The sequence below is a fragment of the Pseudorca crassidens genome, chromosome 2 (genome assembly GCF_039906515.1).
Source record: "Pseudorca crassidens isolate mPseCra1 chromosome 2, mPseCra1.hap1, whole genome shotgun sequence".
NCBI lineage: Eukaryota > Metazoa > Chordata > Mammalia > Artiodactyla > Delphinidae > Pseudorca > Pseudorca crassidens.
The window spans coordinates 79735939-79762456 of record NC_090297.1 but is presented as its reverse complement, the minus strand read 5'-3'; the positions used below and the strand labels follow the sequence as shown (position 1 = coordinate 79762456).

The following is a 26518-nucleotide window of genomic DNA, read 5'->3' as shown; positions in this document are numbered from 1 at the left end:
GCTAGTTAGTTGCCAAGAATCCTTAAGCAGTGGCATCTACCTGTAGTATGAGATTAGTCTCTCAGCCTTGTAAGTCTAGTCAATTGATCTTGTCAGGTTTCCATGGCTGCTCAGACTGTTACTATTTCTCCTTCTTTTCATTTTTTCCTGAACTCACCGCAGTAGGCTGAGCCACTCCTCTGAGCTTGCTCTTACCAAGGTCACCAATGATCTTGCACACCCAGTGCACTCCGCTTACTTATATAACCTCTCTGCTGCATTTACTCAGGATGTGCAGAGACCCTGCTTTGTGCTCACCAGTCTCATTTCCTTTTCCTCCAGGGCCTACAGCCCAGCTACATTTCCCAGCCTTTGCCTGCAGTTAAGTGGAGCCACGTGACTAGATGCTGACTAATAGAAAGTGAGAAGTGATGTGTGCCACTTCTGGGCTTGGCCACTTCCACTTACTGCACTCACGATTCTCCATGTGTGCTGTCTCTCTTTCCAGGGGATCCAATAGAAGACACTAAGACCTTAGGGGATGGCAAAGCCAGATGACAGAAGGACCCTAGGTACTTGAGTAACTGCTTTGAGGCTTCCCTTCCCCTTCCCACTAACTTCAGTGGAGTGTGATGTGAATAAGAAGTGAAATTTTACTGTGTTAATCCATTGATATTTGAAGTTATTTGTCATAGTAGTTAAGCTGTTACCAATACTTCCTTGGCTTCTGTGAGGCTGCACTCTTGCCTAAATCTTCTCATAACCCTCTGTTCCTCCATTTTTTAATTTTCTTGGCTGGCTCTACTCATTCCTTAAATATTTTTTTTTTATCTGTTTCCCTAGCCCACCGTTTCCTTTCTTTACATATGTTCTGTGAACAAGTCTATACTCATGTTCTACTTCTGATATGCTGATGAGTTAGAGTAGTAAATGTGTTCCTAAATATCGGATATAATTTTTACTAAATATGTGTATATGAAACTTATTTTGTATCATGTTTTATGAAATTTTGTTTCAATGATTTTGAAATCGTTATTATCTATTTCCTCATCTCCCCCATTCCCTGGTAAATTGAGAGTTGATTATATCCTTTTGTGTAGTTCTTTTATTGGACTATAAAAGCTCCTCATCTACTCAACTAATATTTATTGAATATGTTCAAGGAACTGTCTTATTCTTTTTTTTTTTTGCTGACAGTGCCTAGTACAGTGCCTTGCATGGTATAGGCAATTGGTGAATGTTGGTTGAATTGAACAAAATTATTTACTGCATACTTTACATGTAAAAGTCTCTGTGCTGGGGTTACTGTGAGACAAAAATAAATATAAGGCTTGATCTCTGTTTACTCTCTTCACCTCTCTCTATGCCAAACATCCTCTGACCTCCACCCTAATTAACACACGTCATAATATTTGAAATTCCACAAATGAGACTGTCTTAACAATTTTGGTACTCAGAGGTGGGTCCTCTTCGGGTGAGGCCCTAAGATAAATCCAAACTTGGACTTGACTTTATTACTAGGATAGTAGCTTTTTATTTTAATTGAAGTATAGTTGATTTACAATGCTGTGTTAATTTCTGCTGTAACTAGGATAGTAGATTAATCAATGTTTCTTTTTCTTCTTTTTGCCTGCAATTCAGAAGTATTGGAATGTGGAGAATTAACCATTTTTATCCAACATGAAATTGCATTTTCTTTTTGATTAGGTCATTTGAGACCACAGCTTACTTTGTATCTTTTATTGGGTAACCCCATTCACTGGAAAAACTAATAGATTCATATACTTTGCTAATAATGTCAAGTTTTAACACTTTAACAATAGCCAGTCTGGCTTTTCCTTTCTTTCCTTTTTGTTTTCAAAGATTCTTCCCCAGGTCAGAGCATTCTTTTATTACAGTTGAGTAGATGTGCTTTGTGAATTTTCTCCAGGGGTCAAACTGTTTTCCACATCTTGATTTTCATTCTCAACTGCATTTTCCTTTTAATGTCTTTAAATATTTTGGCCTTGAGCCACATAATCTGTCTTTGGATTTTTCTAGTTGCCTGCATTTTTTTTTTTTTTTGCATTACCTTATTCAAGATTTCTGCCCTTTTCAAGGTTTCTCCCTCATAGAAGGTTTTTTGACATCTATTTTGTTTATAAAGAATTTCATCAACCATTACTACTTTTACTATTACAATTATTACCATTATTTATACTACTATTTCTATAGTATTACAGTTTAGTTGCTTAATTCTTGTATAAACAAACAATTTCATTAGTGAGACAAGTTCCTGATCATGGTTGAGTTCTATTTGCTGGTGGTGTGATCTGATGCACATCAGTCAGTCAGTGGTGTACACTCACAACAGAGTTTTTGTTTTTGTTGGTAACTGCTTTTGTAGTGATATGTTATAAGAACATTATAATTTTATTTATTGTAAGTCCAATAGTAAACTGAGAATGTCCAATTTTAATGGATTCTACAGATGAAATAACCCAAAAGACAACCCCCCCAAATTAGCTGAAAATTTATATACATTTGATTGTTTACCCATTTGTGTAAATAAAGAAGAAAATTTTGTATTTTGAAAGAGTCCAAAGAGCTGTGTGACGTTGAGAAGATTACCTAACCTCTCTTTGCCTCATTAGGTTTTAGGTTTTAATGAAATTGAATGAATTAGAACAATGCTTGGTAAATAGTAAGCACTCAAAAGTGTTAGCTATTATTATTAACTAATTCAGCAAGTATAAATACCTGTTGTTTGGAATCTATGTTTGCTGATAATGATGATGAAGTCACCATCCTATAGAAAAGGGAGTGTTTCTCATTCTTGTTAAATACGTGCAATTACAGTGTATTCCTCTGAATGCCAATGACATCTTGAGGGTGTGGAAAAGCAGAGTTTTACGATAGCTGGTAAACTAACTAATGAAAACTTTTTTTTTTTTTTTGAGAACCCAGAGATTCAGAACAGCCAAAGAACTTATTAAGGCAGGAGTAGTAGATTCCTCAGGAAATTTTGATTCATGTCAGACATGTTAGCAACTTTTATGTTTGCTCAGTTCAAAAGCAACGAGAATAGCTCCTAATCAATGTTTCTCAAAGTGTGGTCTGTGAAACTCTGTCCTCAGACTCTGAGGTGGATACTTGTTTAAAAAGTTTTCTAGAACTCTCTCGGGACCTACTAATTCTTTGAAGGGTAACCAGCATACCGGGTGCTTCTTACATAACTTTAATTCGGAGACCCACAACACATTCAGTAATGCAGGGAGAAAGTATGTTCACAGAATCAAATTGCACCAAACCCAGGGAACCTTTTAGGGTAGGCTTTTCCGTTAACTGAGATGCTACACTTGATGCTCTGCTTGTCCATCAAGCATCTCCCAACAATTGGTCCCCTTAAGATCCAGAAACCTTCTTCTGCCATTACTCTACAGTTGTGACCAGCAATGTCGAGTCCTTTAGCTGTTTTCCTCAACAGTAGAAAGAAAAGGAACTGTGGCCCTCTCGTGATTGTGGAAATCAAATATGGGTCTGTTCCACCTTAAAGGGCCTAGACTTGCCTAAGTGTTTGGGTCTTGCAGAGTTTGGGCACCACCATATTTGGAGCGTGCCTACTTTGGGGCGGGAACCTCCTTGAGAGTGATTAGGTCAGCGCTGGGGGAGGTGACCTTGTTGGGTTTCTGGCACCCGAGAACAGTGGTGCACTGTTTCTGCTGCACCCTTTGGTGTAATTGGCCCAGACGCTCCACCAGCGCGAAGCCGCCGGAGAGCTCCTCGCTGGCCGCCCCCGCGGCCCGCAGCTCGGTAAGAGGCGGGAAAGCAGCGCGCCTGCGCCGTGGGAACCGGGGCCGAAGGCGAAAAGCGGGGAGCGGAGGGGGGCCGTTGGAGCCGAGTAGCGTACAGAGCGGCGTGTGACGCGGGGACGCCGCGCGCTCCCAACGTCGCCCCGGTTTGACGCACACGGCACCAAACTGTGAGTTTCAGGGGTTATTTGGTCGGATTCGCCGGGACCTGTGTGGGTTTCGGGCCTCTGGGTTGTGGCGGCGGCGGGACTGAGGGTGGCGGAGGAACTTGGGGGACCCGGCCTTCGGCGCTCGGGCCCGGGGAGCTACGCCCTAGGCTGGGTCCCAACCATCCAAAAGGACGCATTTTGCCGCACAGGCTAAGATGGCGGCGGCGGCCGAGGAGGCGGAGTTGGTGCTACACAAGGAGTCCGGGACCCGGGTTCGGGGAGGCGGCGGCCGCGGCGGCCGCGGGGGGCGGCGGTGCCTGAGGTGAGCGGCGGCCGCCGCCGCGGGGCGGGACTCGGCGGAGGTGGGGAGGGGGGGACTTTTCCACGGCGGCGTCGGAGGATCCGGTAGCGGACACAAAGGGGCTGAGCTGGGCACTAGACTTGGGGGTTTTGTTTAGTCACATGAAGCTGAGCAGCCAGTGAGCAGTAGGGGGAAGGGGCCGAGATCAGGCGGCTTGGGGAGCCTTGCGGTCGCCATTGCAATGCACTGAGTAACGGGGCGGTCCGAGAGCAGCCACCAACCCCTCTCTTTGGGGCTGCTCTGCCTCGGCCAGAAGCGTAGGCTCTGGCGTTAACTGTACACACCCCTCCCCTAACGTGGGACCAGGACCGCAGAGCCCTCCCCTCCCCCTGTTTTGCAAGATCTTATGCCGATAGGTGCCTGGGAAGTAACAGCAAGAGGTAAATCGCTCAAAGTGTTTGGGTTGCCAGGGGCTTGGTGGGTGTCCAGCTAAAGCTTTTTGCTTCTCCAGGTCTGATTCCCTGGCCTTTGTGTCCCTGGGAGCTTAATCTCTGCCAGAGGAAAGCAGGTGTGCTCCACTCCTCCCGTGAACCTGAAGATGAGTTGTCCCAGACCCTTCTCAGTGATTGGAAACTTAGGTGGTGGAACTAACGGTTTCTTGTTACGAGACTTCCACAGACGACTCTCGTGTTGGGATCCATCCATGGTTTAGCAACATTAGTGGAAAACTTTTCTTGAACTGTTTTAAGTAATATTGACATAAATTTAGTTGTTATAAAACTTTTATGTTTAGACTTCATATTTTGTGTGGTCATTAAGAAGTACTCAACGAGGAGAGAAACACAATTGAGAGCCTGAATGATGGTCCTGTTTTGTATACAAGTTAATAAATTCAACAGAAATAACCAAAACACCATCATCTATTCTGGCCAGTCCTAACTAATGCCAGGCTTGTTGCATCTGGATGATAGATTAGATTTGCCTTAATAATATATTGCCTCTCTGCAGTAGTTTAGTTACATAGTTTTGGTCCCACAAGAAAAAGAGCATTTCAAAAATAGACAACTCAAATTGCTCAAAGAAAGGAAACCTGCTGTTTGCCTTCAGTCATATGTGTAAGTATCCAGGGAACTAGATGGCAGCAATATTACATCGATAGGTTTTTGTAAGAAAAAATTATAAAGAAGTTACAGTTTAGTTTAGACATTTTAATAGGTGAAACACGAAGGCTTGACTAGTATTAATGCAGTGATATGTATGTTGCTGTTAAAATCATGGTGGTGTAAGTTTTAGAATTTCTAACAGTTTAAACTTATACTGCACTTACATCTACATCGTACTTGGTATATTTGTAATATTTGAAGTACAAAATTTGGAAACAACTAATGTTTTGGCTAGGTCACATTAACAAATTAAATTACTTGAAGGGATATTTAAGCACATTTATATAAGTAGCTTTAGATCCCTGTTCAAATCGAATTTGAACTTTTCAACATTACTTAAAACTTTCATTTTCCTTGTTTTTTCCCAGATTTATGTTTCCCCTCTTTTACGTTTTCTCCTAATAGAGAACACTCTTGTATTAATGAATAGGAGATATATTAATATCAGAAATATTATTATTGAATCATATAGTTTTAGTGTAGAAGGAATCTTAGAGAACAACTAGTATTACTCTCTCTTTTTCAATATATTAAGGGCCAGAGATGATTAAGTTAATGGCATGATGGAAAATTGTCTCTCAACTTATACCCCATTGGTCTTTTCATTGGTCACATTGCTGGGATAAGGAGGTGACTATCTGCAACTAATAATGGTTATAAAACAAAACAAGGGAGTATGCTTGAGAGTACTTGTTACTCAGATACTATTATATTAATGAGAAATTCTGTGACAATAAAACTTTTATTTAACTTGATATGGTAACTTAGTTTTTAAAGTGACTTCCAAAGGGAAACAAAATCAGTTACAAAATCCAGACATTTCAGATAATTTCAAAGCAATGTTGCTTTTGAATTCTGAGGTTTCCAAAACAATCGACTCAGAGATTTGAAAAACAAAACAGAACAGGTAGCTTGATAAACTTCTTGGAAAGTTTGAAGTAATTGCCATTTCTACTAGTTATTAGGTAGGAAATGAGATAGAGGCTTGAAACAGTGATGCTAGTGCATTTCATTTTGTAATAGTGTTTTAGTTGGAAAAATGGACATACCACTTTGCCTCCTGTTAAAAACAACTTGTTAAGACTAACTAGTACTACTGCTGAGTAGTAAATCTGTAACATCTGTTAGGAAATTCAACAAGTAGTAAAATCATTTATGATGGGATCCCACAGTTACCTTTAACTTCTTTAGATATCACGTTTAAAAAAAACAGGTAATTTGTCTTTAGGTTTTAAAGTTTTTATGGGTCTTTTAAGGTGCACTTAAATTATTGATTTTTCTAGGAAAGTTGATATATTTCTTAATTTTCAACACTATGTGAGTAGATTTAATTATACTTTGGTTTTGTGATAATTGAGATTACTCCTGGATTCTCTGTATCAATAATTATGAACTGAGTCTGTCACCTGCAGACCTTAAACCTTTTGCAGGTTTAATTTGTCATTCAAGTTATAAAAGAGGGAGAAGTTTGTTGTGGTTGAATTGAGACTGTATTGGGTAACAGGAGGAGAAAAGAAAGACTCAAGGACAGTTACTTGAAGTGGTGGGGTTACCTGCAATTTAAAAAATTTAAAGAAATTGGTTGTTAGAAAAGATCAGGTTCATCTTTCTCTCACCCCAAATATATTACTAGTGTTTAGGGTTACTTACTTTAGGGTTACTTACTTCTCAGAATGTGATTCTAAAGGAAAGCAGGGGATCTTACTCTTGTGGGAATGCTTTTCTCATGACTGCTTTTTCAGACATATATTAAGGCAACTATAGCTTGCACCGAATGCAGAAATTGGAATGTTGAATTATCCAGCCCTAATTTTTAAAGAACACTAGTTTTAGCAGTTCTTTTTTAATGTTTAAAAATTTTTTAAATTGATAGTCTGTAAAATAAAACATGAGAATAAAGGATGGATACTATAATGTTTTGGATAGATATTCAAATAAGCTCTAATTTTTTTACATTTATTTGTTATTAATCCATCTGGTATAGAGAATGTCTGCTTTGTAGATAGAGAATCTGTAAATATTGAACAGAATTGTGTAGCACTGACTGAAGCAGTTTTAGAAGTGTTGTCTTTTAATTCAGGTTTATTAGGAGGGAATAGCTGCTTTTAATAGTGCAACCCATTTATATCATTGAATTTTGAGAAAACTGAGAATAATCAAACTGATTCTAGCACTAGCTCACCCTGCTGGTTGGCTAAAGTATTTCTCTTCTTTCCTCTCTTAAAACAAAACTAAACTAAACTAAACTAAACTAAAACACCAAACATAAAGATCACTTGAGACCTAGAAGGTAGAACACCAAGTTCAATTCGTGGTCTTTCTTCAGATAGCTGGAGTCTCCATGAAAAAGGTGTATTATTATTCTCTCTAGGGCCTCAGTTGCTGTACTGTTTAATTTTTTCTTAGATCTGCTGAATTTGAACTGTGAAGTTACTATCCTCTCTGAATTTACTGGGAACTCTTATGTGATTAGGAGGAGTTAGTATGTTTTTGTTCCTTTAAATTCAAGATAAAAGATCCTTTGACTACTGAGAGATGTTAGCAGTCCTGTGAGATAAACTTTCCAGGAGGAGAAAATCGAGGATTTCAAGAGGAGGAAGAGGAGAAAAATGCTAGGGTAGCAGCAACAGCAGTGCATACTTCTCTTGGATGAAGGAAAGCGAGACTGTATTAAGATAAGCGTTTCTAAGAGATTTCCCTTGTACCTCTACTAACGGTTGCCCTAACTCCTCTTCTGTCTGTAAGCTGTAGCCTTCCCATTTCATTTGGGATTCTTGGAACTGTGATTTTGTAGGTAGCTTTGTTTAAAGTATGGATTGAGTGATTTGTTTCTTGAAATATGATTCTGTTAGTCTAAACTGTGATAGAAGTGAAGTTGGTTAGAGTGATAAACAATGTTTTAGGTATTAAGCTTTTTAGAATGTATATCATTCATTGAAATTGAAAATACAGTTTTGTTTAATTGAAATATAGTTGATATACAATATTATTTTAGTTTCAGGTGTACAACTTAGTGATCAACATTTAAATACATATGGAATGATCACCAGGATAAGTCTAGTAACCATCAGACCCCATACAGAGTTATTATAATATTATTGACCATATTTCTTATGCTGTATATTATATTACCTCCCCATGACTTACTTATTTTAAAATTGGAAGTCTGTACCTCTTAATTCCTTTCACCTATTTTGCCCATGCCCCTCCCCATTCTGGCAACCACCCCGTTTGTTCTCTGTATCTATGGGAAAATACAGCTTTTAAAAGACTTTGTACAAAGTCAGGAAACTAAATATGTTGTGAGTCAAAAGGACAATTTCAAATTGAAAAGCCCCTAATAAAGTGTTGGGATTAAAGTTCAGTTTACAAACCATATTTACCTGTATTATATCAGTTATTTATCTAATATTTATGAAGGTTGAACATTTTTATCCTTTCTTCCAGAGTATTTATCCTTTTACTTGAAAGCATAATATCTTTTCATCAGTTTCTTGAGGAAGATGTCAAACATAACTAGTATTTTCAAAACACCAATTACTGGGGAGGGGGATGGTTCCTAATTATTGTTGAATAGTTTGTGCAGGATGGGAGGATAAGGTTTAAAAAGTGTAAGCCTTGAAGTAGAACTGGTGGGGTTAAGATCTAGCTGTGTGAGCACTAGGCAAGTAGATTTAACAATAAGAAATCTTCATAGAGATTTAGGTTTATATTACATAATTCATGTAGTAAAGTCCTTAGCTTTCTGATATGTAATGAATGCTGAGTAAATGTTAGCTGTTAGAATAATAGTTATTATTATTATCATCATTGTTTAATTGTGTTTCCTACAGTAACGTGAAATTTTCACCTGTGAGTGATCTGAAGTTGTATACTTTTTCTAACGTTCCATTTTGAGGCCCATATCTACAAAGGAAGTAAGAGACAGTCATCAGAGTGTGGCATCTCCAGTTCTAGCAGCTAAAGCTATAACCAGGGTCAATATTTCGGGAACACATTCTCTTTTATGGCTGTCAGCTAATGATGATGATGATAATAATACATTGGGAGTGAGCGCATTTGAGTGAAGGGCTTTCCCAACCCGTGGGTTGGTTTGCTTCGTTACAACATCCTCAGTTTCTTCACTCGCCTTTAAATTCTTGACCATGAGGATGGTGGTGACCATTAGTAGAGAGAAGCGGGTGAGTGGCTATGTGTATTTGTATATAAAGTACACAGAAACCCCAGATGAGAGTGAGGAGTGGCTTCAGCAGAAGCTAGATTGAGGAGAAGAATGTTATCGTTTCATTACTTAGTCTGAGTCAGGGGAATTTCCTCAAACAGCATTTCCTTTTGCTGTTTTCCTCTCTACACTTCTCTTTGTTTTGTATATATCTGTGCTGGTATAGTCTTAAACTTATTTCCCACTTTAAGTTTTTCTTGTACCACCTACCTTCCCCACCACAAACACAAATTTTAAACTTTAAAAGAAACTGTAAAAGGCAGTTAGTACTTTTAAGTTCACATGAGGAGGGGGTGTGAGTATGAAATATTAGAAGTTTAATATTTGTTGAAAAAATATTTTCAATTGTTTGGAAAAGGAAGTGGGAGGAAGTCACCGATAATCTTTTCACCATTATATAATCATTAAAGGAAAGGGAGATGAGACTGACATTAAGCATCTAGTATGTATTCCTTATAATTATGCTGTGATATATATATATTCCCATTTCATATGCAGGAAAACAAACTCACACTTGGGTCACGTAGGTAGTAAATAGTAGAGCAGCCAAGTTTCAACCTAGGCATATCTTGATTCTACAGATGAGACCTTTCTATTCTGCCTTCCTAGCCTTTCTTTCTGTATATCTACGTTTTTACCTTATACAGTTGTAAGTTTTGTCTCCTCCTTATGAAACGTAACATTATAGAAGCGTTTTTCTGCATACCCTTATTTCAAGTGGTGTCTTATTGCCCTCATTGTTTATTCATACCACCATATAAAGGTTCTTTGTCTTGGCTGCTGGACATTGATACAGTGATATTGTTCAAAATAGAAGCTGCTTATTTCTTTACTCAGTGACTAAGATGAAAAATAATTAATTAGAAAAAATACTCTAATATTTTAAAGTATTAAAATACTCATTTTAATAATAAAAGTATTAATAAGAACTAATACTCTCTGGAATTAGAAATTCTATGAGTTTAATACTACTATCTATCCTTTCTGGTGAGACATTTAACTCAAAATGGATATATGTAAAATGTAGGTGACATTTTCAGTTTATAGCCATATGAAAACAGAAGTTTTAAAATATTTTTACGCTTTGAAATGTCTTAAGCTTCCTTGTTAAAAACCTTTAAAGTTGATATTAAAATTAAATAGGTACTTAAATCAACTGTTTAGTTATTATTAATAATTCTTAATGTAATAATCTTTAATATATAAAAAGAGAAAAGCTTAATATTGAATTTCTTACACTCGTATTGGGTGGAGGCCATATATTAAAAGATAATTTGTGGGACATTTATAAATCGCTTGTATAGGTCAGCACTGCCGAGTAGGAATATGTTGAGCCACAATGTAATTTAAATATTTTCATAGGCACATTAAAAAATAAAAAGAAATAAGTAAAATTAATATTAACTTCATTTTATTTAACCTGGTATATCCAAAATATTATCATTTCAACATGTACACATTGAGATACTTGCCATTCTTTTTTTCACACCAAGTCTTCAAAATCCAGTGTGTATTACATACTTAAAGCGTATCTCAGTTCAGACTAGCCAGACTTCAAGCGCTCATTAATCACAGATTGGACAGTGCAGATATAGACAGTAAGTTCTATACAAGTATGGAGAAAGGGTAAAGTAGAAATTGAACTGAGTCTTAAAGGATAGTTGAGAAAATAGTATGCTGGGGAAGAACATTCCCAGAAAGAAGTGATGGGAATTAAAGTAGGAGACATTATTAGAAACCAGATAATAGAGTGGCTTGAATCCAGCTTAGGGAATTTGGTTTCTACGTGTGTGTGTGTGTGTGTGTGTTGGATAAATGCTGGAGGGTACCTAATCCATGTCTTGCACATGAGCACTTGATGAATATTGAATTAACATTTAAGTGAATTAATATGAGGCAGAATAAGAAAAAATGCTGGCAGAATACTAACAAAGCCTTGTGGGTCTTATAAGGGGAAAGAGTTGCGTTTAGGGAATATTGGTGTTCTGTGATTAGAAATATGATAGAGAATGATGAAAAAGGATGAGAATTGAGAAAAGCTTTTTAGATTTTACCATTATTGGTGACTTGTTGTTAAATGTTTTATTTATATATAATTTACATATATTGAAGTGCACAACGTTTATATGAGTACAACTCAGTGAAATGCCACAAATAAATATACCCAGGTAACTTCAACCCAGATCAAGATACATAACATTTTCTTCACTGAAAAAGGTGCCTTGTGCCCCTTCTTATTAATTCTTTCTCAAAGAAGTAAGCATATTCTGATCTCCATCATCTTAAATAGTTTTGGCTTATTCTTGAACTTGCTTATGGCATATTTGCCCTTTCCAAGGGTAGTGAGAGTTGATGCCTGAATCTGTCTCTTTCTTTTCTATCATTGGCATTGTTGGATGAATTTGGAGGTAAATCAGATGATAAGTAGTTGGTACTGTGGCCCTGCTTTTTTTTTCCAGTGTGATATATACCAACATCAGAGAGATTTCTTAGTTTTCATTAATAGTAACTTTTTAGAGGTTAGTTTTAATGACCAGAAAATTTGTTTAGAATGCAGGGGTTTGAATTGCTTCCATAGATACCATAGTTGTCTGGCTTGCTCTCATTACAGTATTCTCTAGGCATATAGCCAAGAAGTAGGTAGAAGAGATCTTGGATTGCCTCCTTATATAGCTGCTTTTTGGAACGTCTTTATTAAGTAGCTTCTAGGCATTATGTAAGTTAGCTTTCAGGCATTTCAGATTACTTAATAAGGTATTTGAGTATTTCTGATTGTGATTGTAGGGGGAGGAATAAATTGGTGCACTTTTGTTTACAGGTAAGTATCCACTCTCAACCAGAAAGATTTTGCCATTTATGTGTAAAGAATGAGAATGCTCCCTTAAGGACAGTTGCACAAAAGTTTGAATGGTTAAAATCCATGAAGGACACTTTGTAAATGGATCTGCAATGGAATTATTGATCATGATTTTTTTCTTGTAGTGCTTGAGTCATTTTTTTCCAAATGGGATTAATGGTTACAGCATTGTTTTTCATAACTGTTGAGCACTGGAAGCCTTATTGTAGTGTAACAATTGGTGCTTTTGGGAGAAAGATTTTTTTCTGAAATATGTATCACTTACAATAAAGTTGTTAAAAGTACATAACAATGAAAATATGTATCATCACATTCCAGTATGCCAAGTTTTGAGGAATATGTTTTGTAAATTGTGCAGAAGTGGACATGAAAATACTTTCTAATTAATGTTTGAATTGTGAATGTTTTTGAGCTTATGAATGAAAGTATTTATATGAAGTTTTGTTTTTTGGAATTTGTACCAAGTTTGCTTAATATACTCTTGCTCCAAGAATTTTAATTGTTGTCTTGAAGAAATAAAACCTCATCTGTGAACTTTTATTATGTAGGTTTTGTATTTGTGAAGTATAGAAGGCCAAAGTAAAATTGATTAGATTAGACATTGAAAAAGTTTATTATCTATAAAATATTAAGACTTTATATAATAGCTTTTTTGGGCTAGAGTTAGAATATTACAAACAAAACAATTAGCATGTTATTATAGCTTTAAGACCTGACTTCTGTGTGTAGAAAAAAAAATATTTAAGGGTATGTTCTATGTTTTTGTGTTGTTTTGAAAAAATGAATGTTATATTTGAATTTTGTTTTGGGAGATTTAATTTTTTTGTATTCAGAAAAACCTTGTTTCCGTGGTTGTATTTCTCCCAACCTTCACTTATTTTAACTGGGTTAATTATTATACACAATTCATTTAGTACCACACTAGGGTAAGACTGCAGATACATAGAGTAAATGATGTGGTTCCTGCTCCAAAGAGGTCATTATCTAAGATACAACTTAAAGAGTGCTTAATAATGAAATATTTGAATTACTGGACTGACACAAAATCATATGAACAGTATACAGTAAGACTGGAAAAGATTCTTGGGAAAAATACTTTTTAATCTAGATTTTGAAGAAGTGTTATGTAAAGATTGGTGGAGAGGGTAGGGAGTATCAGCTAGGGGGAGGGTATGTTAAAAAGTACAGAGATGGATCTTGTGGAATACAAGCATTTTCCTTGTTTGAAGTAGAATCTATTTTAAATGAATGTAATGAAAAATAAAGCTTATAAAGTTGTGGCCTGAGCTGGAGGAATCTAAAAAAGTTTGGATTAGAAATAAGGAATTCTACTAAAGGCCATTGAACAGAAATACATGAAGGAAAATGAGAAAGATCAGCAGCCAGATATAACATGATTAGAGAAGCGATTGAAGTGAGTAAGGTCAGTTAGAGGTTATCAGCTTGGTGAATGGCGGGGAGGGTATATTAGGAATAAGAACAGGTAGTTTTAAAATAAAACGGGCGAAAAATGTGGCTCCTAAGTTTGTAGTGCAAAGTTAAAATAAGAATGGAACCATTTTATTATCTTCTGGTATTGAAAATAAACTTACTTGCAGACACAGTTTGCAAGTAAGTTATTAATACCGATCGAGGTATTATTGTACATTTGCCTTATCCTATAAAAAAAAACTTACGAGCTTTTTAAAAAACCTTTGATTTGAAAACTAAGTAAAACCCAAGAAAGTTTTGCTATAGTGGTATTTTCTGAATTGCTAGTACTTTCAACTAAAAAACTATTTGAGATGAATAGTAAGAAGAGCTTGTAATTGTATTGCTGTGTTTGGACTTATAATAGTACATTTAAGCCACGGTTTAAGAGACATTCTAATTGGTATGGGAGTTGGTATGAAAACAAAAGATAACAAAAATTAATACCTGGACTACCAGTGTTTAAATTTTAAAAAAATAGATATTGTTTTAAAAATTGGGGACAGTTGAGAACACACTGCTTTTATGAGGGGGATCCCTAAAATGTAGTTCCCTCTGGGATATTTAAGATGTAATATGTTTGTCTTTACTGGAGTTTTTAAGAGTTCTTAAATTGAATGTATATATACTGTTATCTTACAATGAATACCATTATTCTTAAAATGGAATTAGAAAATATGAAAAAATTATAAAAGTAATATAATTTTAAAAGTATTTTTCTGCCTTTTTTAGAGTTAGTAAATAGAACAGAGTTTAGGAGTTAATAGAGTCTTGGAGTTTTAAGACAGTATGTTAGTCTTATAACAAGCTTATATTTTAACCACTCTCACAGTTAGTATAGACTTAACTTTGGTTAGTAAAGAAGTTAGTGCGGTTTCTGGCACCATGGTAAAATAGGGAGGTACATTTGACTCCATCCAAGTTACCTGTGGAAGCAAATCAGCTAAAGCAAAAGAGAATAGGTTGCCCCCTACCATGGGTGGGAAAAAGATTTCATCCACCTCTCTGAAATTTGGGGTTTCTATGTAGATAGAGTGGGTGAGAATAGATGACAGCAGAACAATCTACTGTTCCTTGATTATTGGATGAACTGGTGGTTTGGGAATAGGAAGCTTGCTTGAAAGCCCTGCCCTAACCTCTTTCTTAAATAGTTCCCTATTTATACTTTTTTGTGGCTGCAGACTTACTGGAAATAGACCTATCCTCACCTGTGTTCGCTGCCATGGGTCTCTGCACGCTGAAAAGCCATGAAAAATCACTGCATAAATAAGGAGAGGCAACAGTTTAAATGGGTTGGAAACTAGGAAACCAAATTGACTATTCCATATATATTGATCCAACTGAAACAGCTCATACAGTAAAGGAGGAGATAGAGGTAACCGTCAGCGGCTGTGGTGGAAACAAAAGTCTTATGCAGTGAAACTGAATGTCTTAATGGTGGCATTGCCATTAACAGTGATACAAATGGCTTCCTAAGTAGGTGTCCTTTGGTGTGACGTTGCTCGCCTAATCATCTCCTGGTTTATCTCATTTTCCAAGCCTTATTCACCAACTTTCCTGTCAAATTTGATTACCCAGTACCCTTCTAACAACTTTTTCTTAAATTAATTGGAATTGATTTCTTTCCCACTCTCTTCCCCTTTTACAAATTGAATTAAAAATTCTTGATATGTGGTTTTATAAAAGTTTTATCTAAGTAAAAATAACAAATGTTTGAAATAAAGAAATGGCAAAAATGATAACTAAAACTTGCAAGTTTCATTCATATCAAGCAAAGGCTAAAACTTTTCTAGGCCAAAACCTTTGAATGAGAAAAAGGAATTTTTTAATTAATAAAAAATTAGGACCACTAAGCAATATTAGGCTTGAGCTTTTGTGTGATGAACTCAGAGCACTGAAACATATGAAGTAGAGTTTCTTTAGAGAAATTGGTAACATCAGTCTTTTCAGGAGACTAACTCTCAGATTTTAATAGATCAAGTAAACAAAAAGGCTATAAAGATTCGAATAACAATATGCTTTATTTAATAGGTGTATGTCAAACTTTGTTCCCAGTAAAGAAATACACATTTTTTTTCCAATTTATGTGAATTAAAAAAATTTTTTTAAATGTCTTGGGCTTGAGAATTTGAAATTTTAATAAGAGAAATTATATAGGTCAATATTTTTTGACTACAGTATAGAAAAGCTAGATGTTAAAGCCAAAATGATCGTAACTACTTGGACGATTAAAACTCTGTATCCTACTGGAACTTGAGCCTAAATTTCATACTATTTAAAAAGGAACAACAGTGAAGACATGACACATCAAAACTGATGAGATGAATATCTTTTTAAACATGGTGGATTAAATAACCATTTTCTTTGATATCAAACCCCTACTAGAATTATAGTAATTTTTTTTTTAATCATAGGCTGTCAAGGACAAAGAAAACTGGAAATTTGATCACAGAAGTAAAACTTTGGAAGCTGGAAAGCAACAACTTCGTAGCTCTACTTTCTACTCAACTTTCTACTTTCAGTGGGGAAGGCCTAGAGTGGTCTACAATTATGCTGTTGAACCCTGGGGTACTTCAGGAATTTAGTGGCTACAGGTTCCTTGAAAGAATTGTCTAAGAGTTAATAACAAGTTAACAACACTCATGGTGCCAAGAAACTTTATCAAAGTTTCTTTTCTGATATTCAAAGGGAAAACCTCTGTGCTTGAACAGTAGGCAAGCTCAGGTTAAGGGTGTCTGTCATACTCAAAAACAGAGAATTGAGTAGAAATTTACATGTTGAGCTGGGAATCATCCACAGTCTCTTTTCTCTTCCTAGTTCTGAGAATACTAAGTATCAGACTTCTTCCCCCAGATGTGAGATTGGAAGATTCATCCTGCTGTAGCAAACTGTCAGGAAAAAAGACCAACAGATAATAATAGATAAGGATCCACTAGGGAAATCATCAGGCTGATCATCTCACACTGACACCTACCCATTAACACAGAACTTCAAGGCAACTTTTTTAAAAAAAATTCTTTACCATTATAGTTTATCACAAGATACTGGATATAGTTCCCCATGCTACACAGTAAGACCCTGTTGTTTATCCATTCCATACACAGCAGCCTGCCTCTGCCAATCCCAAACTCCCAGTCTATCCCTCCCCTGACCCCAGCCGCAACCCATAAGTTTGTTTTCTGTGTTTATGGGACTGTTTGTATTTTGTAAATAAGTTCATTTGTATCATATTTTAGATTCCCCATATAAGTGATGTCATATGGTATTTGTCCTTCTCTGATTTACTTCACTTAGTATGATAATCTCTAGGTTCATCAACTAGACAACTTTTAGGTGTTTCATTTTAAAATATGAGATTAAGGATCATTAAACATTTTAGGATAACCACAGTAAGAAAGAGAAGAAGGAAACAGAAACTTTCTATTAAGTTTTAAAACTTTCTATTTAAGGTTTAAAAGAAAACTTTAAAAAGTTACTGATATCTTTGCAAGTAAGGGGATAATTGTATCTTTGAAATAAGAAAGGATACTATAAAAAAGCAGTCCTCAGAAAAAAAAAGACAATCTCTTTCTTAGACATTTAGAATATGGAATACTTAATAGAAGAGTTAGAAATTTAGGATGTTAAATTTCTAGTTGAAGTTTAGAAGATAAAATTGAGAATATCTTCCACAAAGTAAGACAAAAGAGATGTAAAGTAGGAGAAGATAAAATTAGAGGATCACTCTTGGCAAGTTCAACATGTGAAAAATCAGAATTACAGAATGGGAGGAAATGGATGGAAGCAATTATTTTTAAATAATTGAACAAAAATCTTGAGTTTCCACATGAAAAGGACTCATAGCATGCACAGCATAGTGACTGGAAAAAAAAAAAAGAACCATATCAAAGTACATCATGATGGAATTTCAGACACCAGAAATAAAGGGAAGATCCTGAAAGCTTTTGGTTATGGAGCATATAAAAGATTAGGAATCAGTAACATTGGATTATTATTAATATTATTAATATTAATATTATTAATATTATTTCAATCAATAATGAAATAATGCCTCAGAATCCTGAAGGAAAGTTATTTCCAGACTACTAATTCTGTACCTTCCCAAGCTGTCAAATGTGGGAGTAGGCTAAAAGTATGAAACATGAGGTGGTTAGAATATTTACTTCAAATGTACTGTATCTCAGGAAGTTAGTAGAGTACATGGGCTCTATCGGAACGATTGGGTAAATCAAAAAAAGGAGGGATCCAGGAAACAGGATTTAGTACAGGAGAAAATGATGATTGTGCAGGGAGATGCAAGGAATGTGGCTGTGCAGCAGGTCTGAAGAATAATCAGTTCCTGAGGAGGACAAAGGGATCTAGATGGTATGTCTTCTGAAAATACACACACAAGATACAGAAAGGATTTTTGTGACTTTATTCGTAAGGGATATTTATCTGTAGTTTTATTTTCGTGTGTTTGAGAAGGATTGGTGTCAATTCTTTAAACGTTTGGTTTAAAGGTAGATTTTACCAGAGAAGCCATCTAGTCCTGGCTTTCCTTGTGGGGAGTTTTTTCATTACTTACTCAATCTCTTGTTATCGATCTATTCAAGATTTCCTGTGTCTTTTTTTTTTTTTGCGGTACGAGGGCCTCTCACTGTCACGGCCTCTCCCGTTGCGGAGCACAGGCTCCGGACGCGCAGGCTCAGCGGCCATGGCTCAGGGGCCCAGCTGCTCCGCGGCACGTGGGATCTTGCCGGACAGCGGCACGAACCTGTGTCCCCTGCATCGGCAGGCGGACTCTCAACCACTGCGCCACCAGGGAAGACCTCCTGTGTCTTCTTGAATCAGTTCTGGTAGTTTGGTTTTTTTCCTAGGAGTTTGTCCATTTCTTTTAGATTTCTTAATTCGTTGCCATTCAGTTGTACGCTTTCCTTATAATTTTTTGTTTCCTATTATAAAGCCAGTATTAAAACCGTTTTCATTCATGATTGTAATACACCTTGAGATATTTTAGGTTTGGTTCCAGACCACCACAATAAAGTGAGTCACATGAACTTTTTGGTTTCCCAGTGCATATAAAAGTTATGTTTACACTATTCTGAAGTCCATTAAGTGTGCAACAGCATTGTGCCTTAAAAACAGTGTCCATACTTTAGTTTAAAAAACTCTATTATTAAAAAATGCTGACCATCATCTGAGGCTTCATCAAGTTGTAATCTTTTTGCTGGTGGAGGGTCTTGCCTCAGTGTGGACGACTGCTGACTGATCAGGGTGGTGGATGCTGAAGGTTGGGGTGACTGTGACAACTCTTAAAACAAGACAACGGTGAAGCTTGCCGCATCGATTTACTCTCCCTCTCACTTGAACACTTAGAGGCCACTGTAGGGTTATTAATTGGCCTAATTTCAATATTGCTGTGTCTTAGGGAATAGGGAGACCTGAGAAGAGGGAGAGAGGTGGGAGAACAATCAGTCAGTGGAGCTGTCAGAACACACAATATTTATTAAGTTCACCATCTTATGTGAGCATGGCTTGTGGTGCCCCCAAACAGTTACAATAGTAACATCAAAGATGACTGATCACTGATCACCATAACAAATGTAATAATGATGAAAAAGTTTGAAATGTTGTAAGAATTACCAAAATGTGACACACAGACACAAAGTGAGTAAATGCTATTAAAAAAATGGTGCTGATAGACTTGCTTGATGCAGGGTCACACAAACCTTCAGTTTGTTAAAAAAAAAAACACAGTAACTGCGAAGCTCAATAAAACAAGGTATGCTTGTAATTTGTCTTTTTTTTTTTTGGTCAGTAGCTAGCTAAAGGTTTGTCAATTTTGTTGATATTTTCAAAGAACCAATTTTTGGTTTCATTGATTTTTCTTTATTTTTTAAAAATATTCTGTTTCATTTCTGCTGTAATCTTTATTATTTCCTTCCTTCTGTCTGCTTTGGGTTTAATTTGCTCTTTTTCTGCTTCCTTAGGATGGATGGTTAGGTTATTGATTTGATATCTTTTAAAGTAGGCATATATAGCTATAAATTTCCCTTTAAACACTGCTTCCACTTCATCCCACCAGTTTTACTGTGTTGTGTTTTTGTTTTCATCTCAACATATTTTATAATTTCTCATGTGATTTCTTCTTTGATCTAATGAATATTTAGGAGTTTATTGCTTAATTTCCACATATTTGTTACTTTTCCAAATTTTCTTCTGTTTTTAATGTCGAGTTTCATTCCATTATGGTTGGAGAACATACTTCATATGACTTGATTTCTTTTAAATGTGTTGAGACTTGTTTTATGGCTTAACGTATGGTCTATATTGGAGAATTACCCATGTGCACTTGAGAAGAAAGTGTGTTCTGCTCTCCTGGAGTATTCTGTAGCTATCTGTTAGGTCTAGTTAGTTTGTAGTGTTCAAGTCTTTTATTTTCTTGTTGGTCTTCTGTCTGGTTCTATCCGTTATTGAAAGTGAGGCATATAAGTCTCCAACTATGTTTGTCTGTTTCTCCTTTCAATTCTGTAAGTTTCTGCTTCATATATTTTGAGGCATTGTTGTTAGGGATATATATGTTTATATAGTTCATCCATAATTTTTAATGAATTGACCCTTTTATTATAAAATGTCCTTCTTTGTTTCTAGTAATGATTTTTTTCTTAATATCTTATATCTGCTAAGAATATAGCCACTCTAGCTGTCTTTTGGTTGTTGTTTGCATTGTACATCTTTTTCTATCCTTTCACTTTAAATTTACTTGACTCTAAAGTGTCTTTGAATCTGAAGTATGTCTCTTGTAAGCAGCATATAGTTGCATTGTGTTCTTTTACTCATTCTGCCAAATTTCTGCTTTTTGACTGGAATGCCCAATTAATTTGCATTTAATATAATTACTGATAAGGTAGATTTTATGTCTTCCCTTTTGCTGTTTCCTATATGTCTTAAGATTTTTTTTTCTGTTGTTCCTTTATTCCTCTATTATTGTCTTCCTTTGTGCTATTATTGTCATGCAAATTGTCTTTCTATGTCTTTTAAATCCAATAGGAGAAAAAAAGAGTCACAGATTTTTAAATGACAGTGTCTTTTTTTTTTTTTTTTTTTGCGGTACGCGGGCCTCTCACTGTTGTGGCCGCTCCCGTTGCGGAGCACAGGCTCCGGACGCGCAGGCTCAGCAGCCATGGCTCACGTGCCTAGGTGCTCCGCGGCACGTGGGATCTTCCCAGACCGGGGCACGAACCCGTGTCCCCTGCATCGGCAGGCGGACTCTAAACCACTGTGCCACCAGGGAAGCTCTACAGTGTCTTTTATGTTTACTTATCAGGTTACCTTTACATGCCCTTTAATTCTTCAGGCATACTCAAGTTACTGACTACTGTCCTTTGATTTCAGCCTGAAGGACACCCTTTAATATTTCTTGTACAGCAGGTCTGCTAGCAGACAGTTCTCTCATTTTTTGTTTATCTGTTCAATGTCTTAATTTCTCTTTCATTTTGGGAAAGTAGTTACAGAATTATTGGTTGACAGTCTTATTTTTTTCAGTACTTTGAATATGTCTTCCCATTGTCTTCTAGCTTTCATGGTTTCTGACATGAAATTAGCTGTTAATTTTATTGAGGATTTCTATATGACAAGTTGCTTATCTCTTGGCTTCTTTCAGGATTCTCTCCTTGTTTTTTGAGAGATTGATTATGAAGTATCTAGGTGTGAATCTTTTTGAGTTTGTCCTACTTGTGATTCCTTGAGCTTTTGGGGTGTTTAGATTAATGTTTTTCATTAAATATGGAGTAATTTCAGCCATTATTTATTCAGATATTACTTCTTCCCCTCTTTCTCCTCTCTTTTGGGACTCCCATTCTGTATTGGTGTTCTTAATGATGTCCTTCAGGAATATTAGGCACACTGTTTCGTTTTTTCCTTTTCTTTCTGCTCCTCAGAGTGGATAATCTTAATTGGTGTATCTTCAGATTCACTGATTCTTTCTTCTGTCTGCTCACATCTGCTACTAAAACCTTGTAGTGAATTTTTCATTTTCATTCTTGTACTTTTCAGCTTCAGAATTTCAGTTTTGTCCTTCATGATTTCTCTATCTCTTTTTTTTTTTTTACCAATTTCAAGAACTATACACATTTTATTTTCTACAGACCTGAATTTGACTTTTTAAAGTTAAATTTACACACATTTACATGTACAAACTCTATCTGTATATTTTTAACAAATGTATATACATTTATAGCCTACATTCCTATAAAGATGCAGAATTTTTCTATCACCTCAAAAATCTTCTTGTGTTGATATTTTCTGCTTGTGAGACATCCATACTTTCCTTTAGTTCCTTTGACATGGATTTCCTTTATGTCTTAGAACATATTAAAGCTGATTTATAACTTTGTTCACTAAGTCCAATGTCTGAGTTTCTTCAGAGACAGTTTCTTTTGACTGCTTTTTTTTTTTAATGTGTATGAGCCATACTTTTTTTTTATTGTTTTGTCATTTTTTTGTTGAAAACTGCATTTTAAATAATGTGGCAGCTCTGATGATTAGATATTCTCCCCTCCCCAGCATTGTTGTTGTTACTGTTTGTTGTTGTTAGTTTTAGTGATTTTTCAGAACTAATTCTGTAAAATATGTATTCTTTGCTATGTATGGCCACTGAAGTCTCTCTACTCAGTTAGCTTAGTGGTCAGCCAATAATTGGACAGTGATTTCCTTAAGCACCTGGGACCAGTAAGTCTCCCAGTATTTGTTGAGAGGCTCTGTGTGTGTGTGTTGGGGAACACCTTCAGCACTCAGCCAGTAAATTTGTAACTTTACCTTACCCTTCATTTCCTGTTTGTGCAGAACTTCCAGGTTAGCCGGAGGTGAGCACTTAGGGCCTTCTCAGGCCTTTCCTGAGTATGTGTACAACCTAGAGCATGTGTGCAGCTCTGGGCACACATTTGACCATCTAGATTCTCAGGAATATATTGGAGCTTTTCTAAGCCCCAATTTTTCTTTTTTTTTTCTTTTTCTTTTTTTTTTTTTTTGTGGTACGCAGGCCTCTCACTGTCATGGCCTCTCCCGTTGCGGAGCACAGGCTCTGGACGCACAGGCTCAGCGGCCATGGCTCACAGGCCCAGCCGCTCTGCGGCATGTGGGATCCTCCCGGACTGGGGCACAAACCCGTGTCCCCTGCATTGGCAGGCAGACTCTCAACCACTGCGCCACCAGGGAAGCCCCCAGTTTTTCTTTTTAAGCTTTTTGGTTAGTCTATTGTTGGTCTTATCTGTTATCCACTGCCTCAGTCAGCTGTAACATGATACAGTTTTTTCCAGTCTTTTTTGACAAATGCCCTTGGGGAAAGGCTTTTTTTTTGCACTGAGTGCCCTCTTAGGTCAAATTTAAGATAGCTTTGGGAGTGGTGTCTTCCAGGAAACCACCAGACATGTCAAATAATGACAGCCCTCTGAGAATGCAGTAGTGAAGGAGCTCTCACCCTCTTCTGCCCCCCTCAGGTAACTGCCAGGCTGCTGGTTTTCACCAGGCCTGTGGACTGTTGGCTTTCAAGTCTACTGTGGCACTAGGGTGGGAGGATGGGAATAGGGCAAAATAAATGCCACAGAGTTTGCTGGTCTCATCAAGATTCAGCCATCTTTCTTGAATAAACTCTCCCCAGATTGCTGCAAGTCTTTGGTTAATTTCTAGAGTTTGGAAAACGTTGACTCTGTTTTTGTCAGTGTTCTTGTTGGTTTTATGGAGATGATTTTTGAATCTCCTTATTTTGGTATTTTTGCTGGTGTCTTACCATTGAGTTTTCCAAATTATTTTATATATATAATTTTATTTTAACACACTAGTCATTTTAAAAAATATTTATTTATTTTTAGCTGCGTCAGGTCTTAGTTGCGGTATGCGGGATCTTTGTTGCAGCATGTGGGATCCTCTGCTGCAGCATGCGGGCTCCTTGTTGCAGTGCGTGGGCTTCTCTCCATTTGTGGTACATAGGCTCAGTAGTTGTGGCACTCAGCCTCTCTAGTTGTGGCCCACATGCTCAGTAGTTGCGACGCGCGGGCTTAGTTGCCCTGCGGCATGTGGGATCTTAGTTCCCCAACCACGGGTCAAACCCATGTCCCCTTCATTGGAAAGGCGGGTTCTTAACCACTGGACCACCAGGGAAGTCCCCAAAGTTATTTCATGTTTTAGATATGAGTCTTTTGTCAGGTATGTAGTTTGCACACATTTTCTCCAAATTTGTCACTTGCTTTTTAATCCTCTTCACAGGATCTCTCACAGAATAGAAAAGTTTCATTTTGATCAAGTCCAGTTTATCAGATTTTTTCTTCTAAGGATCATGCATTTGTTATTTCTAAGAATACTTTTCTGTCTTTAGAGCCTGGTGATTTTTTTCTATCTTCTACCAGATTAATAATATTACATTTTTCATGTATACCTATAATCCACTTTGAATTAACATTGGTATAGAATGTCAGATTTAAGTCAGTGTTTTGTTGTTTTTTCTCTCCACATATATCCAGTTGCTCTTATACAATTTGTTGAAAATACTTTTTTTCTCCATTGAATTGCTTTTGCACTTTTGTCAAAAAATCAATTAGCCATCTTCCTGTAGGGCTATGGAATAATTTGGGGAGGTTACAGAGGGATATAAGAGGGTAAGTCATTTTCTTACACTGGAAATAATCATGCAAAATGAAAAATCAAGATATAACTGTATTGTTTAGAAATTGGTGGGGGGGCGACTTACTGCTGTTTTTCATAACATGCTTTATTTGATTTTTAAAATATGTATTTGTATAACTTTGATTAAAATAAAAACAAAATACTATAGGATAATGCTAGTGCCTTATTTACGGAAAAATTCAAAGCCTTAAATGTCTGTGCTTTTAGTTTTGAAACATTTTTACTGTGGAAAAAATGCTCAGAATAATGCATGGAAAAAATGTCCAACTTAAGTGTTCAAAAGTACATACCTGCTTAGTCACCCACTGTCAAAAATGAAAACATTGCCCGATCCTCCACTCTGCTTCTTCCCAAACCTCTTCTTCTCTGTTAGCGTATTACCATCCTACGTTTTCTGGTACTAACTTTTTTGCTTTATATTTTTACTATTAAAAAACACATTTTTGAAATGTTTTCTGTTAATGAAATTTATGTAAATGGGTCCTGGCTTTTCCAGTTTTGTTTATGAGCTTTAGTTCTATTGTTGCATATAACTGTAATTCATTCACTTCCATTGCTGTACAGTATGTGAATAGTCCACGGTTTACTCATTCCATTTTTGATGGAAATTTGAGTTATTTCCCTTTTTAGGCTTCTGTAAATAATGCTGTGCATTAACTTGTGCGTGTCTCATAGTACACACATGCACATGTGTGTATTTAGTAAATACCTAAGAGTTTAATAGCTTGGTTTTAGAGTGTATTTATGTTTAATTTCAGAAGACATTCAACATTTGTTTCCCAAAGTGTTTGTAGCAATTTATAGTCATCAACAGAGTTCCTTTTGCACTTTATCTTCTCCAACACTTTATATTGTTAATCTTTAATTTTAGCCATACTAGAGGGTGTGTAGTGCTGTCTCACAGTGGTTTTATTTTCCATTTCCCTGATTGCAAATGTGATTGAATACCTTTTATTACGTTTATTGAGCAGGTTTTGTAAATATTTTGTGTATTTGAAAAAGAATGTGTATTCTGCAGTTTTGGGGTACAGTATTTACATGTGTCTATTAAGTCAGGGGTCCCCAATCCCCAGGCTGCGGACCAGTACTGGTCCACAGCCTGTTAGGAACCAGGCTGACCAGCAGGAGGTGAGTGGCCAGCGAGTGAGGGAAGCTTCATCTGCGGCTCCCCATGGCTCACATTACCACCTGAACCCTTCCTCCCCCCACCCACCGCCACCCCTGCCCCCCGGTCCGTGGAAAAATTGTCTTCCATGAAACTGGTCCCTGGTGCCAAAAAGGTTGCGGACCGCTGTGTTAAGTCAGTTTTGTTAATTATGTTGTTCAAAACTTCTGCATCCTCACCAGCTTAACTTCTGCATGCTTGTTCAATTAGGGAGGTATGTTAAAATCTGCTGCTGCCATTATGGATTTGTCTTTCTTGTGTTGCTGTCGATTTTTGGTTTACATATTGGAATCCATATTACTAGGGGCACACAAATTTAGAATGGTTTCATGTTTCTGATGAGTTGAACCGCTTATCATTATTGATTCTTTTTATCTTTGGTAATGCTTTTTTGCTTTGAAATCTACGTTTATTGATAATAACATAGCTACACAAGCCTTCTTATTGTTAGTGTTTGTGTGGTTCATTTTCTCCCCCCAACCATTTATTTTAAATTTTTCTGTGCCTTTATGTTTTAGAAGTATTTCATGTATACACCATATCATTGTTGTTTTACTTTCAGTCCCATCTAACACTCTTAGTCTTTTAATTATAACATAAAATTTATTTAGATTTCATAATATTACTGGTTATTGGGACTTAAGTGAGTGATCTTATTATGTGCTTTCTATTTATTAGGACTGTTGTATTCTTTTTCTCACTTTTCTTGCCGTCTTTTGGATTAACTATTTTTATTACTTCTCCCCTTCCCCCGTCTTT

General features: G+C 36.5%; 1 protein-coding gene across 19 annotated transcripts in view; it reads left to right on the top strand.

Annotated features, from left to right (window-relative positions):
* Positions 1–464: 464 nt before the first annotated feature.
* Positions 465–26518, top strand: part of ZNF644 (zinc finger protein 644) — a 118178-nt gene continuing 92124 nt past the window's right edge. For 4 of the 19 annotated variants that reach the window (XM_067726870.1, XM_067726866.1, XM_067726853.1 and 1 more), the window contains exon 1: positions 3799–3940. The gene's annotated coding sequence lies outside the window, so the exon portion shown is untranslated. The other 15 variants (XM_067726855.1, XM_067726862.1, XM_067726868.1 and 12 more) reach the window with 12 other exon arrangements.